Source organism: Adiantum capillus-veneris, chromosome 30 (assembly GCF_014529385.1).
Source record: "Adiantum capillus-veneris isolate H3 chromosome 30, ASM1452938v2, whole genome shotgun sequence".
In the NCBI taxonomy this organism is placed as follows: Eukaryota; Viridiplantae; Streptophyta; class Polypodiopsida; order Polypodiales; family Pteridaceae; genus Adiantum; species Adiantum capillus-veneris.
The window spans coordinates 70,341,815-70,357,026 of record NC_140960.1 but is presented as its reverse complement, the minus strand read 5'-3'; the positions used below and the strand labels follow the sequence as shown (position 1 = coordinate 70,357,026).

At 45.9% G+C, this 15,212-nt stretch overlaps 1 protein-coding gene and 1 pseudogene across 6 annotated transcripts in view; both read left to right on the top strand.

The window, feature by feature from the left end:
- Positions 1 to 273: 273 nt before the first annotated feature.
- Positions 274 to 15,212, top strand: part of LOC147418161 (calcium/calmodulin-regulated receptor-like kinase 1) — a 39,893-nt gene continuing 24,954 nt past the window's right edge. For 5 of the 6 annotated variants that reach the window (XR_015187364.1, XR_015187366.1, XM_086507613.1 and 2 more), the window contains exon 1: positions 312 to 892. The gene's annotated coding sequence lies outside the window, so the exon portion shown is untranslated. Of the gene's footprint in view, positions 893 to 15,212 lie in introns of all 6 variants that reach the window. The other variant, XM_086507611.1, reaches the window with a different exon arrangement.
- LOC147418162 (large ribosomal subunit protein eL21x/eL21w pseudogene) lies at positions 907 to 5,887 on the top strand (annotated as a pseudogene).

Here is a 15,212-nt window from a genome sequence, read left to right as displayed (position 1 = left end):
CCCGAATTTACAAATGTGCATCTGACGACCCAAATCACCCGAGCCGTCGATCCCATTTGAGCATGCCCGTGCGAGATAGGGTGGAGGCTTGACCACCCCTTGGATGCGCCAGTGTGACACGCACCTAAGGCTCACAGGACACTCATTTTAATCATTATGACCTTTTCTGATCGTCCTTTGTCACGATGGTCTTGTCTTCAATTCGTCTTTAAATATCTTGACCCACTCACACGGCTTTTGACTCTTCTGAGTCTTGACCCACTCACAAGATCGTTAGCTTTTTCGACATAGGGTCGATTGAATGGATGCTAGGAATCCGCCTTGCTACACCGCGCCTGCAGGCCAGCAGAGAGAACATGAAAACAAAAGGAAAGAGAGTAGGACATTTTTAAACTAATGCTGCAGAATACAAGCTATGGCGATGGTGAGCCTTGCATGCTCAGCTTCCCTTCAGTTTACCCATTTCTCGCCTCCCTGATCTTTCTCCTTTTTCCAGCGCCCTTGACCACGGAGAAAAGACTTACTTGCCCTCCTGTGTTTCTTTCTTCGTTGAGTGCACATTCTTTTGTGTCTAAAGAGTAAAAGTCTCCTCGTCCTTGCTACTATGCTATATCAGTCCCTTCTGTACGTCTTCCACGTGATTCTGTGGTGTCGGATGCGAGTACCCTTTGCTCTAGCCTTTCAGGATGATCTGTTACTTGTATTTTCTGCATCTTAGCTTGCAAGTTCTACTTTGCAGTGGGTCCGATCAGGAGCTGTGTGCAGTGGGAGCCGAAGCCATGAAATAATGCAAGGTTTGGTCAAGCAGATAGTACACAAGCGGATGTACAGATTGTTTGCGAGATCTTGTTCTGTGAGCTGCACGTACCTGCTACTCGACTGCATTTCACAGGTGCCTTTCTTTTTCATGCAGCCTTCTTTAATTTTCAAGCTATTCCATTCAAATGTAATGGCTTGCCTGTTCATGAGCAAGTAAATTGTGTCTCATCGGAAAAAAGATAAGCTTGTGAGCTCAATTCTCAAAATTAGGTTGACAAGCATGTGGAAAAGAAGCGCCAAGGTGGAACACTGGGAAGTGCTGAGTCGTTTGATTTAGTTCATGAGTGGGACTAGTAGAGAGAGTCAAATGAGAAGGAATACGGACTTCCTTAGTTTTTCATGTTGCAAGTCACTTCCATCTTTTTCTAATCACTGGTATTCTTCATGTATGTGCTCTGGCTTGCTTGGAGTTATGGGGCTTGAAGAGAGAGAGAATTTTTGCATTCTGAAGCAGGAACAGTAGCGAGGATGCCTGCAGGACATTGGCAGTGGTCTCGCACACGTGATTTGGGGCAAGGGTTACATTGTGCTCTCCACCTACCTGCCCACCTACAGGATCGGTGACTATGTGGACATCAAGGTGAACGGTGCACATGCCCCTTAAGTTCTACCATGGCCACACGGGCGTCGTCTAAAACGTTACTGGACAAGCCATTGGTGTTGAAATAAACAAACAGGTGAACATCAGGATTGTGAGGAAGAGGATTTATGTCCGCATCGAACGTGTGCAACCATCTCAATGTAGAGAAGATTTTATTGAGAGGGTTAAGAAGAATGATTTGCTCAAAGCTGAAGTAAAAGCCAAGGGTGAAAAAAATATCACCCAGAAGCAGCCAGAAGGTCCCAAGCCAGTTTTCGTTGTGGAGGGAGCCACATTAGAGACTGTGACCTGCATCCCATCTGATGTCGTCAATGATTTGAAAGAAGGCCATAGATATTTTTCTTGGATCTACTGGTACATGTCTTATCCAGAGAGAGAGAGAGAGAGAGAGAGAGAGAGAGAGCCCGAGCGATGGCATGCCCTGCTGCGCCCGACGCCTTGTCTCGCTTGGTGGCCGCCCAGCCTGCCGCCTCACCTGGTCGATCGTTGTGTGCCCGCTGTCTTCGTTTGACGCACGCTATGTAGCCTGCTGCCCTGATTGGTGTACTTGGCACCTGCCTCACCTCTTGCCTCTATTGTCGTATGACCCACTGCTATTGCTGTCACTGCCCTGCCTTTATTTGGCGCCTTTGGCAATCAGCCCTTCTAAAGCCGCCTCAGTGAGAGCTTTCCCCCCATTCTTTTCGTCTTCTTACGGTTGTAGTTCCATCCTTACTCCAACCTATTCTCCATGTTCCGGACGATTGCTTTTTTAGGGTTTCAGTACCCGATATGTCGTTTCCATCCTGCCGGTGTTGCTTGCCGTTCCTCCCTCAGTTGTTGCCGACGAAGTTTCTCTTCGTCTCCTTCAATGAGTTAGCTTGCAACCTGCTTGCCTTTGCCCCGTATGATGCAGTGTTCTGTTGCTTTCCTTGGTTTTCGTTATTTTGCGGTTTTGGTTTTTGTTTTGTGAGCTTGTCGGTCCCAATTGCGGGACATGTTTGTAATATCTTATGGGTCGTGTTCTTGATGTCTGACTATATATTTATTGAAATCCTTCGGATTACATGTTTGCACGCAGTGCCGACAGTTGGTGGGGACATTTAGTTCCTACTTCCGTAATCAACAACATTTGGAGGCTTCTCCAGTACGGCGTACATCCCTTTGGAGAGCTCCAACCTTGAGGCAGCCCATTCCGATCTTCGTAGGCATGTTGCAAGTCCCTAGGTGGTTCCTTTACTCTCACCTTGAGTATGGGTATTATGTTGTGTATTGGATGTTGATATTGAGTGGGTATGTTCTCTGAAGCACCTGCGGCAAGGACAGACAGTTTGTAAGTTACAATAGTGGGAGTATATGTGCTCTTTTGAGTCTGTACGGAGTTTGGCATATTGTAATTTGTATTGGATTGTTTCATAGGTTTGATCTTGACATATGCGGAGGATTAGGGACGTATAGTTTGATCTCAGGGAGTTTGTTTGAGTAGCTAGTCCTACGGGACCGCTTCTTTTGTAAACATGTTTCTCAGGTGACGACCTTTTCTGATCTTCAGTTTCTCTGCATTTCAACTTTATTGGTGGCGTGATCCTCTTATCTGTCGAGTTTATGAGCCTCAGGTTTTGCTATTTAGTTATAGAGGAAGTAGTTTTACTCTAGATTGTCTCAAATTTCTTTTGGGTCGTACTTTTTTTCTTTTTCTAGGATTGATCGGAAAGGGGGCTTCCTATCTTCAGAGGAGAGCTCTCGGCCTTAGCTTTGGAGCTTCTAGTGACAGTGGCTACTCTATTCTGGCATGGGGTTGAGTCGGTGATTATCTCAAAGTGTACTTTTGAGGATATTTCTCCTTTAGAGAGGGCTTTCGGTGTTTCATTCAATAGAATACCATGCTCAGAGTCTTCTTGTCCTTGGTTTCCTTGCTTGCTTCTTGCAACTTTTAGATGGTGTATTTTTGCCCATAGTGTGCTTAGTATCATGGCGGATGTTTTCTTGAGCCACTTTGGTAGTTGCTTAGTTTTTCGAGTTTGTAGTATGATGATTGCTCTTCCTCATGCATCCGAGCATGAGTTCCTATGTTTCGTCTTCCAAGATTGATCGTTGGAGGTACCCTTTAGGACACACCTACTACTTGTGTCCATAGATTGGCATGGAGTTTCTTATAGGTGGATCATGGTTTTTTGGACTAAGAACTAGCTATAGTTAGCTTGAGCATTCTTCAAAGTGGGAGATGGTCTTTTTGATTCTCCTAGATTCTCGTTCCAGGTCCCATAGGTATATTTTATTGGAATCCCTATCTTGGGTGGTCTTGGTTCGAATGTTCTCTCTTTATAGAGGGATGTGGAACCAGCTTGGGAGTCATTTTTTCCAAGGACTACTTCCTTTCACATCTTGTGGTTCCTCGTGCAACGGACATGATTGATAGTCTATTTTTGGCGGCTTTCTCTAGCACCTTGTTCTTCTCTTGCAGAGCTTGGGAGCAGGGTCTTTTGATCTTGTTGTATTAGCTGAGTCTCAATATTGATGTGTACTTTTTTGTCAAATGGTTGTCCCGGAATCACCCAGAGTGGGGTGATATCCTCACGAGAGGGTTGTAGACAGAGGAAGATCATTAGCAGTTTTCACTTTCAGTTCCAATGGAGTTCAGAGTTCTTTCAGATATATTTTGCAACCACCATGTGGTTGGTGCAGTTCTTTGGTTCTTGTCATTGGATAATTGATATCTCAGTAGCCTTGGTTGTTTGTTTTGACTTCTCATAGCAGTTTGGAGATTCTGACATGTGGTATGTGACCGGAGGTGGAGATTTTCAATGTTTTCTCTCTCCTCTCTCTAGCGTTTCCTGAGCACTGCTCGATCTTTCTCTCTTGTGATCTTTCTCTGTCTTGCTAGTGCTCCCCTCTTCCACCTTGTTGCATTGTTGTTTGTAGGTGTTGCTACTCGAGGCTCGTACGAGGGATGGTTGTTGCATGGAGGACCATATGGAGGGGATCTATCGCGGTAGATCCGAGATCTAGTGGCTGGCCCTCTTTTGAGAAGGCAATAGTAGACTTGATCATCATCCGAGTCGCCTTTTCCGCTGCACCTTAAGAGCCAAGGTGTGCTCTTGAGTCGGATTGATGATTTGTGCGAGTTTGTGGTGCTGATTTTTCGTGAGAAAAGAGGTGTATTACTGGTTGCTTTTGTTTTTCATCCTCTTGGGGCTTATTTGGAGTTGTGGGCTGTTTGAAAGTCCCTCTATATCCAACGTGTCCTAGCCTAGTCACATGCACGAGTTCTCATCGGCAATGTCGCCGGGTGATGGTTGACTTGAACTCGGTCCAAGACGAAGAAGTACGAGAAATTGGTGATGAAGTGACGAGTCAGGAGATTGGTCCTATTTCTACTTTGTTGTAGATCAACCAATCAAGATTTCTACCCTTCTACCTTTCCTATTGATGTGCAATTGAATGGCAACAACTATGCCATCTAGAGAGTGACTATGACGGCGGTCTTTGAATTTTACAAACTTGGAGGCTTTGTCAGTAGCAACTTTCAAAAACGAAGAATTCAATTGGAGGGAAGCTATGGGAGTGTGTCAATGCTCAGCTTTGATCATTCATCATTCTCAATAGTACAACATCTGTCATCAGTTACATCGGATTGATGAAGGAAGCGAAGCAGATTTGGGATCGACTTGCCTCATTGTATGATCGAGTTTGTCCAATGAAGCGGATTGCTTTGGAGGTGCAATTGCGAATCTTGGATGCAAAACATACATCCATGAGGGAAGATATTAATAAGATGTAGGAACTTCATCAAAAGATACTTTATATGGGCAAGAGGATTTGTTCAGTAGACATGCCATTCATCTTTTGGCCTAGTTACCTCCTTGGTGTTTTAACTTTTATTCCTCATTGGTTATGAGTGACTGATTGAACACTGTCACTTGGGACGAGATTGTTCCAATGCTATTGGAGCGGGAGGAGCGATTTGGTGCGGGAAGAAGCCAAGCTTCAAAGCCTTGGCCAATTCTTCCAACAACAACAACAAGAAGCAGAAGGGTAAGAAGAAAAGCAGCAACAATACCAAGAAGACGGATGCTGAAAAAGTTGCTTTGAAAGCTGTTAGGCATTGCAAGTTGCAACCATGTGGAGAAAAAGGCGATTATTGGTGAAAGTGTCCAAAACGAGTTGGTGAGGCTTCTACTTCTTCGGTTGCAATAAAGGGGCTAGCCTTTGTTCATTTGGCAATATACTAAATTGTCCAGGGATATTGGAGGTTGAGACAGCCCTTGTGGTTTTAGATTCTTGGAATTGGATCTTTGATAGTGGTGCTTCATGGCACAAGACACCTTCAAAGGATTTGTTATTCCACATGTGGCGACATCGTGGTTCCAATTTCATTGCTGAAAAATTGGAGATCCTGTTCATAGCGAGGGTACCTCTGTGCAGTCCATTTGCAGAATAGTCTACCTGCTCCCTCGTGTAGATTCGTTGCTGCTGTAGGTCTCGTTATTGCCGCTACTGCTGAGGAGGACGTCGCTTCACAATGTAGTATATATATATATATATATATATATATATATATAGAGAGAGAGAGAGAGAGAGAGAGAGAGAGAGAGAGAGAGAGAGAGAGAGAGACGACACAACTGGGTGTAGTTCTGTGCTTAGAGGTATTGGCCCCATCGGAAGTTGGAAGGGAGCTCCATGAACAACTTATATCTGTCGGTTTCCATTTAATCTCGTCTTCTTCAACAATTGTGGAGTGGGTTTCTTATTGGCTCTGTTCATTCGAGGAGATGGATTGGTTGATTGCGTTAGCCTTTTGCAATTGCACGTTTATTTAAAGTTATTGATGGAGTTATATCCCTATGGAGGATTTGATGTAGGATGTTATGGAGTTTGACTTGACTTGCTCAGATAGATGTGGAGTTTTGGCCCCTCTTCAAAGAGGGGTAGCTTGTCTCAGTTTGCACCTTTGTAACAGGCTGCGGATTTTGGATGACAAAGGGGGATTACTTTTTCCCTACTTTGATTTTTTCCTTTCCATTGAAGATGGAAGTTTTAGTTCCTGCTTTAGTGGCTCTTGTTCATCCGGTGTGGAGAAGACCAAGTGCACATGCTGGTGCATGCGTGGGAGCCGGCTTTGGTAGGCAATGGGGGATTCTTATATCTCCAGTATCACTTCTTGTATAATTATCTGGCTTTAGACGATGAGGTCTAGAGGTGGTGTCACATGCACATTTAACCCTATTTGCATGTGGACAAGCTGACCTACTGCTAGGCCTAGGATGTGTTCTGGCACCTTTGTGAACTTGTACGCAGGACGTGCATGTCCAGGCACTTAAGAGTAGTTGCATACCCCTTTGATTGCATAACCCATGATCACTAGCATCATTACTAGTACCCAGCATGAGCAACATTTTCCACGGCAAGAACCTATTTTTCCAAAGTGCACATGAACCACCTCTTATAAGTCATTTATTAATAAATGACTTTTTGGCAATTAAAAATTATGGAGGCTTAAGAGATGGATGCTCGACCCAGGTAAAAACACCTATATATGAGGCCCATTGGGCGCTAGGAGCAGGAAACACAGAGGAGGCAAGAACCCCAGCGGTGCTAGGTAGTACCTGCATGACCCAGCCTTCCTCCAATGTTTTCTCAGCAAGAACCCAACGTTTTTGGGACTTTAGATTTGGCTTGCCCTTCTGCATCACTGTGATGGTTCGGTTCCGAACCTGGAGAGTTGCATCATTCTTGTGGTGCTAGGGCATGCCCAAGAGAACATTGCAATTGCCCAACTTCATAATGTGGAAATCGGCTTTTCCATAATCTTGTATAGTCACTGGAAGAGGACCAATGAGCGGTACCACTTTCTGAGTTTGCCCCGTGGCTAGCGGAGCTTCAATTTCTTCACCCTCTGCATCATAATCAAGGTGCATCTGCTTCAAGAATTCTGGATGGATGAAGTTCTTCATAGCTCTGGGGTCAAATAAAATAAGGGCTTTCAAGTCGTTGACTTTTCCATAAGCTCTGTCTAATTCATTAAAACTCTCGAGGTGTATACCATAAATATCGGGTACTAGTCCAATAGCAGGTCTAGCCCTCTGGGTTGGAGGTGGCCTCGGGGATCTGTTTTACGTGGGAACAGAAGGTTGCACTGAGGACGTCGAGGCTCGCTCAGGACATGTATTGAACGTATGTCCTGTTTGGAAACATTCGAAGCATCGGCCTTCTTGTAACAAGGCATCTCGTTGACGGTGTGTCAGACGAGGCCGTTGAGGCTGGTTTTCATGGGATTCTCGAGAATTTGTTCGTTGTTAATGGCTGAAGGTTCTTCTGTGGTAAACTCCAACTTTTCCTTCATGAGCTTGTAGCCGATTGTAGCATGATCCATGAGCTCTTGCATGGTGGAGACTTGCTTGGAGACGCAATATTCCTGTAATGGTGATGGTAGTCCAATGGTGTAGCGCTCGCACTGGTCCTCCAAGGAAATGAACTTAAAGAAGGACACGGAAGGTACACGTCGAGAAACCTTTGGTTATAGTCGTCCATGGTTTCGATGGCAAGCATTTTCAAGTTGCCCCACTTTGCCAAAATTCGGACTTCAAACATTGAAGTCATGTAACTACGTGCAAAAATTGTCTTGAAAGCTTGCCAGGTCCTTGGAGCATGGTGGGTTGTCGCGATTGAACTCCACCATTGCATAGCATTATCTTTAAGAAATCCCGTTGCTCGAGAAATCTTGGATTCTTTTGTATAGTTCCCCAAAGCATAGATGTTGTCGAATTGTTGTAGGAATTGCAATGCTTTCTTGCGATCTTCCACCTCGGAAAAAGTGAAAAATTTGACTGTCGTGCCACCATCTTTGAAATCTTTGGGTTGGTTAGGCGCATATCCCGGGTATGGATAATAAGGGTATCCATATGGGCTCCAAGCATTGTAGCCTGGCGGTGGTGGAGGTGGGGGCAATAACGGTGGCAAGGGCGGTTGAACTGGATCAAGGTCAGATGGCTACACCATATTCTTGAAGACTCGCTCGATCGGAACAGACGGTTGAGAAGGTTGCTGGTTGGAAGCTCTCGTACTTTCTGGTGCCGGAGGAGGAGGTACTACCTAGGGCATCAGAGGGGGTAACATGTAGTTCAAAAATTGTTGAAAACTTTGCAGGATTGTAAGATTCTGCTGAGGATGCCGCGAAAGAATGTCGTGAAGCTCGTTGAGCAAAAATTGCAAATATTCTACTGAATCCATGAATTCTATGTCTTGGGTTCTTTATGGCTTATGCCTTGTAAGACATAGCGATGAAGATGGAAGCGTACCCAATGCGCGATGAAGTAAGGGTGGGAGTGGCTAATAAGTCCGAGGTCAGAGCACGAAGGGACTTCAAATAAGATTCCAATAGACTTTTGAAAGCGCCAGTTTGCTCTGTCTGCTCTTTTGTAGGACCGGTATGCTTTCAGAAACGCACACGCCTGATGCTCTGAAACCACTATCACAAGACGAGCACCACGTGCCAATAGAAAAGAACAGACTGAATAGACTTTTAGCACTTCATTAACAGTTGAACTGAAAGAGAGACGACACGTGACATGGAGTGGCGTAATTCCATCCTAGAGAGTATTGGCCCCAGAGAGTAGAGACTCTGCACCTTCTCCAGGAAGCATGCCAGAGAATGAGCCCATGGCCTCATAATTAAAGGCTCTAGCCCCAAAAGCAGTTTACATGAAAAGCCTTCAAACTCAAAAGCTTCTGGTCCAAAAGCAATGCCAAAAAGCTGCCAGCGTAAACCAAGGAATTCCGTACAGCTGCCACATCAACAGTCAGCGCAAAACGCGGAGTGTCCGTACAACTGCCACGTCATCAGTTTTTGCGCGTCTTGGTGTGTGTGTGTATGGGTCCTGCTTTATTTTAATTCCTTTTATGTCACTGGGGCCCCATCGGACAGGGTCCCCATAAGTTGGTAGGACTTCTTCTTCTGTTACTTTTTCTTCTTAGGGTTTAGGCCCCTCGGTCGAGATTTGCAAGTTGGCTCCATTCTTCAGGACTTTGACACGTTAGCAGTTTGTGACAACAACAAAGTGGGAGATCACTCGGCCACTACATAATCATGAAACCCATGATCAAACGCATTAAAACCGATGCTCACATATGCATAAAATCAGCTCCACAATCTGCTTTATCTGCAAGCATACAGTCAGGGACAAACAACTTAACTGAACGTAAAGCGCATAACCATATACGCAAGTAGTGAGCAAACTAGCTTAAAACACATCCCAGAAGAGAAACTGCTCGCAAAAATTTGCAAAAAAACTATGAAATATGTGACTGGCATAGTCTGTAGCCCCACGAGCATATGCAATTCTCACTCCTGCGAGAGTGTGTACAAGGCTGACAAAACCTGTCAAAGTGGGAGTAATACTGTCCACTAAACCGTCAGAGAGTAAAACTGCAGATATGCATGAAACATGGCGAGAATCTGGGAAAAAACCAACAGAGTTTCCCTTGAAAAACTGAGTAAAAACTCAAAAAAATCTCACCAATACCGCATAAAGCATAGACAGCCACTGAGTGTCTCAATAAACAGATCCACAAATGGTATATATGCACTGCCAAAACCCTGGCAAATTGGCTCACTCCTGACCGAGTGGCTCTATGGACGTGTACCTGTCCAAAAACGTTGGAAACCTGAGAATGTGGTACCTGCAAGCTATACCTAGCTCAAGCTGTATCCGCAAATGCATAAATACCATAAATTGCTCAAAATCGTGCTAAAACCACTCTCCGGAACGCCCCACACAATCATACAATGCGTACAAAACCGCATCCGGATGTGTAACAATCTGAAAGTCACATCCCAAAGCATCACTTGTATACACAAATGCAAGGTGAATTCCCTCTCAAATAGCACCACTGTGTGCCATACATAGCTATAGATGCAAACCACACAATGCTCTGCAATGCAGGAATCAAACTGCCAAGCTTTGATATGTTGAGGATGCTGCAGAAAATTTAGCGCTTAGAGTTTCAAAATTTTGATATGATCAACGCGTCCGAAAGGTGCCAAAACCCTAGGATAGACTCCTGGATCACATACACCCGAGTTCGGGTGTGAGAGAGATGCCAAAAACATTCGTTTTCGGTCCAAAAATGGAGCACAAACTTGCTGTTGTTGCACCTATTGTAATTTTGATCAAAATTTTAGAAGATGGACATCACCATCACATTCGAAATGTGCCAAAACGCCAACCTTAACTCCTAAATCATATCTATTCGACTCTGTATGACGAAGATATGCAAAAAACACTGTTTTTGGAGCCGAAAACAACAAAAACGAGATGTAGTACTTTTTGCTCTTGCTTCTTCTTTGCAAAATTCAGCAATGGTTTGCTACACAAGCTCTATACAACGTGAATATACTGCCTAAGCTCAAAATATAATTTGTGCTTCTCGTGCACTGCAATCTGTGTGCACACAATGCAGACGTAGAAGCTTCCGTGTACATGAGCAAAACCGCTCGCAAACCTGTATGCGCACACAGTGCCAAGCTGCTCTCTTCTTCCTTCTCTTGAATCTACTACCGTCAATACGCTTGTCGTTGTGAAGCAGTTGACTCGACCGTCGCACTACACCCGCGCGAAACCGAAGCTTTGATACCATTTGAAGAGTGTTTATGTGTGGATGCGTGCGAATGCGGTGCGGTGTGTGCGTGCGAGAAGGGGAGAGGGAGAGAGTAGATGTTGTGTGGGTGGAGTAACCTCCAAGAATGTAGTGAGGAGCTCCTTCTTCTTTGTGTTTATGAAGAATAAGGAATGCGCATGCACATACAGTGGGTGGCCGGACAACGGACTCCGGCCCCAGGCAAAGACGCAATGCCTTTATGCCAGCACTCTGCGGCCTCTTTTGCTTCTCCTACCGCCCCATGGGCTGCCTTTATAGGAGGATTATGTTGGGTTGAGCAAGCCTAAATGCAGCCTCACGACTAGGCCAATAATAAGCTGAAAATTCACTTATTAATGAAGTGCCAGGTTAGAGGTGGTTCACACGCGGCAAAACACCTACTGTAAGGTGCAGCGGAATGAATGTTGTATTTTCTCAAGATTAGTGATCTTTATTGCTCAAGGTTCCTTTTAGTTCTTAGGGAAAGAGAGAGCTTTCCGTCTTATGGAGAATGCTATGATCATGAACAAAGTGAGTGGATATTGTGCGTGCAAGTGAATGAGACTGAGAGAAGGAGAGAGAAGAGATACGACACCCGAGAGGTTGTAAAACCCTCCTCTGAAGGCCCCACTCTCGTTGGCGAGAGTGGTCTACTTTGATTGCACAAAGGTGTACAATGCGTATGCAATGGACTGATGCAATGGGACTATGGCGACGACGACGACGATGACGACGACGACTTGATGGCTGAAATCTGGGATCTTCTAATCGCTGAATTTGGGGACTGTTTCGGTGGCTGAAAATGACTGTTTTGGCTGCGTTTTCTTGGGCTAAACTTGGGGGGAACTTCTGCAACCAATCTGGGATGTATCTGCTACCTTGCTAAAGGCTGAAAATGCTGTGTATCTGCGGCAGGTTGGGGCTAAAAGTCAAAACGCTGCAGCAAGGCAAAAACGCCAGCAAAAACGCTAGCTTGGCTGAAATTGTTGATGTCAAAATGCTGATTCTGCTGATGCTTTGCAATCCCAAAAACGTTGGGCTTTGGGGGTTGCCTGAAGGGGGAACAAACGCTAGAAAGGGTTGGACTTGAGGGCGATGGTTGATGCTGAGAAAACGTTGAGGATGGGAACTTGCCCAGCGAGGATGGGGATCCAAAACGCTAGGGGTGCTGGGGGGTCATGTTGAGAAGTTGCCTGTTGAGCGGGAAGCTCTTGCTGCCTCTTCTGCCAGAAAGTGCTAACTTGGGTTTGCTTATATATTAACTTAGCAAAATTGCCCTACCTACTTTTGTTGGAAAGTCACTTAAAAATAATAAGTGAAAATAACCAATAAATAGGAAAATAGGCTAAATGCATTGGAAAATTCCCCTAACTGCTGCTAATGGATTCTGATGGGAATTCCGATGATCATGCTGTGTGGTGCAACCGGAGGATATGCATCTAAGCTAAGTGACTGGGCATGTACGGTCTACGAATAGACTCACAAAAGTGCCAGATCACTGCTAATCTAAATTGACTGGACTAACTGAACCCTGCTGTGGTGTAGCTTGTCCACGGACACATAGGGTTGGGATGTGTCACGTGACACCTACATGCTGAAAATGCTATACTGTGCAAGAGAGGGTATGCAACTATGACTGGCCTGGGCTTGCATGTCTTGCTAGAGGCTCACAAAGGTGCTAGGCTAGGTCCTAAGCTAAGACTCATGCTATAGTGTAGCAGAAGCATGTCCACGTAGTGCAAGTGAAGTGCGCACGTGACAAAATGTTGAATGTTGATGCTTCATGCAAAAGCGCTAGCTGATCTGCTACAAAAACGCCGGGGCTGAATCTGATGCAAAACGCTAGGGCTGATCTGATGCTGAGATTGAAAACGTTGGTGTTGAACTACTAGTGCTGAGGGTACGCAGGTATTGGCGATGGAAACACTTGGTGTTTATGCTTAAGTGAGTGTATTGTGTCAGTGAGGGTATGCAATTATGATGTGCTTGATCATGCACGTCCTTCTAGAGGCTCACAAAATACGAGGCTAGATCTTAAGCTAAGTAAGACCGACTCTAAACTCAAGCTTATAAAGGTGCCAAAAAACTTCCTAGGCTGTTCTAACTTCTAAACCCTAGAAGTAGGAGGTAGCTTGTCCACGTGCACATAGGGTCAGATGTGCACATGGCAGATTTTCATAGGCATGTTGCAATTCTCTGTGGTTCCTTTGATATTGGTATTATGTTATGTATTGGATGTTGATTGCACGCACAATTGTGCGGGTCTAGACAAAGTTACAATGAAGATTCTAAGGACGCAGGTTACAACAATAGGAGTATATGTGCTCTTCAGAGCCTATATGAAATTTGCCATATTGTTGGATTGTACCTATAGGTTTGATCTTGACAGAGGCCATAGAGTGGCGGACATATGGTTTGATATCAGGGAGTTTTCTTGAGTAGCTAGGTCGTGGGTGTTAGACTTACACCACTCTGCTGCTTCACACAGGTCTAGGGAACTTCCTTGTACGGCTAGTGTCTCCGGGCTGGCCACCCATAGCATAGGTTGTACCTTGTCCGATCGCCCGAGTTGCCCCCTTGAGTTGGGTGCCCACCGTGGGCACTCATATATATGGGGCCGGGGGGGTAGACATTTCTTTATCATCTGATCATTGTACGGGTCTTTTGCTCTGGTAGTCATGGGGGAACTGATCGCCCCCTTTCCCACACAGGTGTTGTGTTCTCTCTCTCTCTCTCTCTCTCTCTACGGCACACGTGCACTCTCACAGTGGGACCATGCTGGCGTCTTTGGCAAACACGATCCTCAGGTGACGACCTCTGTGGTCTTCCGTTTCTTGTACTTATTCTCTATTCCCAGGATCGAGCGTAAGGGGGGGCTTCTTATTTTTGGAGGGGGGCCTCCATGTATTGTAAGAATTGAACTGTGAACCGTTTCTCCCTTTATCCGATTACTTTGCCTTCTTTGCTTGAAATCCCTGAGTGAAGGTGAATGACAATGTGCATGCGGGTGTGTGGAAATGGCTTGGAGACCAGGCGCTAAAGGTTGTGAATGAAGGGGCCAATACTAAGGTGCAGGCTACGACTGAATGTAAAGGGTTAATGGACAAGGCGTGAGTGCAGGGTATAGCGGGATAGTGATGGGATCATGGGCGGGGCTGAGGTGCAATGTATGTGGCATGTGGTGGATGCAAACAGTGAAGGGATAGCTGATGCGAATAAGCTGAGGTTTGACGGAGAGGCACAGCTGGGTTGTGCGGCTGAGGCTGTGGGTGGGAGGCTGCACAAACGAGCCTATATGAGGACGAAGGAAGAGGAAGTGGGGATAGATGAGCATGCAGGGAAACTCGCAGGTATCGTTTGCTAGTAACTATTGAGGGTCTCTCTCTCTCTCTCTCTCTCTCTCTCTCTTCCCCCCCGCCGCCTCGTGTTGCCCAGCGTCTATATTGCCCTGCTCCCGTTGTTGCCCCTGCTGCTACTCCTGCCTTGTTGCCTCGCGCTCTCCCCCCCCCTCTCTCGCGCCCCTTGCCTAGCCCCCCTCCCCCCCCCCCCCCCCTCCTCTCTCTCTCTCACGCGCGCGCGCCCCCCTGCTCCCGCCCTGCGCACCCCAGCTCCCAACGTACAACCCTAAACCCTAAACCCCCCGATTGTGTAGAGAGAGAGAGAGAGAGAGTCTTTAGAGCGTAGAGAGAGAGAGTGCTAAGAACTTTCAAGCGTAGAGAGAGGATTTAAAAAAAAACGTAGAGAGAAAAAGCACTGTGCGCGTAGAGAGAGAAAAACTGCGCGAGTAGATAGAAAGAGAAACCCCCCCCCCCCCCTAAAAAAAAGCAGATGCACGTAGAGAGAGAAAACTTCCACGCGTAGAGAGAGAAAGAGGAAAGAAATGCACGTAGAGAGAGAAAACCTGCACGCGTAGAGAGGGGGGGGGGGGGAAGTTGGTGCGCTTAGTGTGGGTCCCTTTGGCGTCAACTAAGCATGAGGAAGCAGAATGATAAAGCCGACCCCTTAGAGGATGCCATTCAAAAGTGCAAAGAAGGGACGACGGAAACCATTACCAAGATGAACCGCAACTTGCTGGCCACAATAAAAATTCTCGAAGGACGCATGTTGATCCCAGAAAGTAAAATAGATGTAGTGGAAGATCGTGTGTCGGCCCAAGGTGGAGAGATTGCGTCACTCA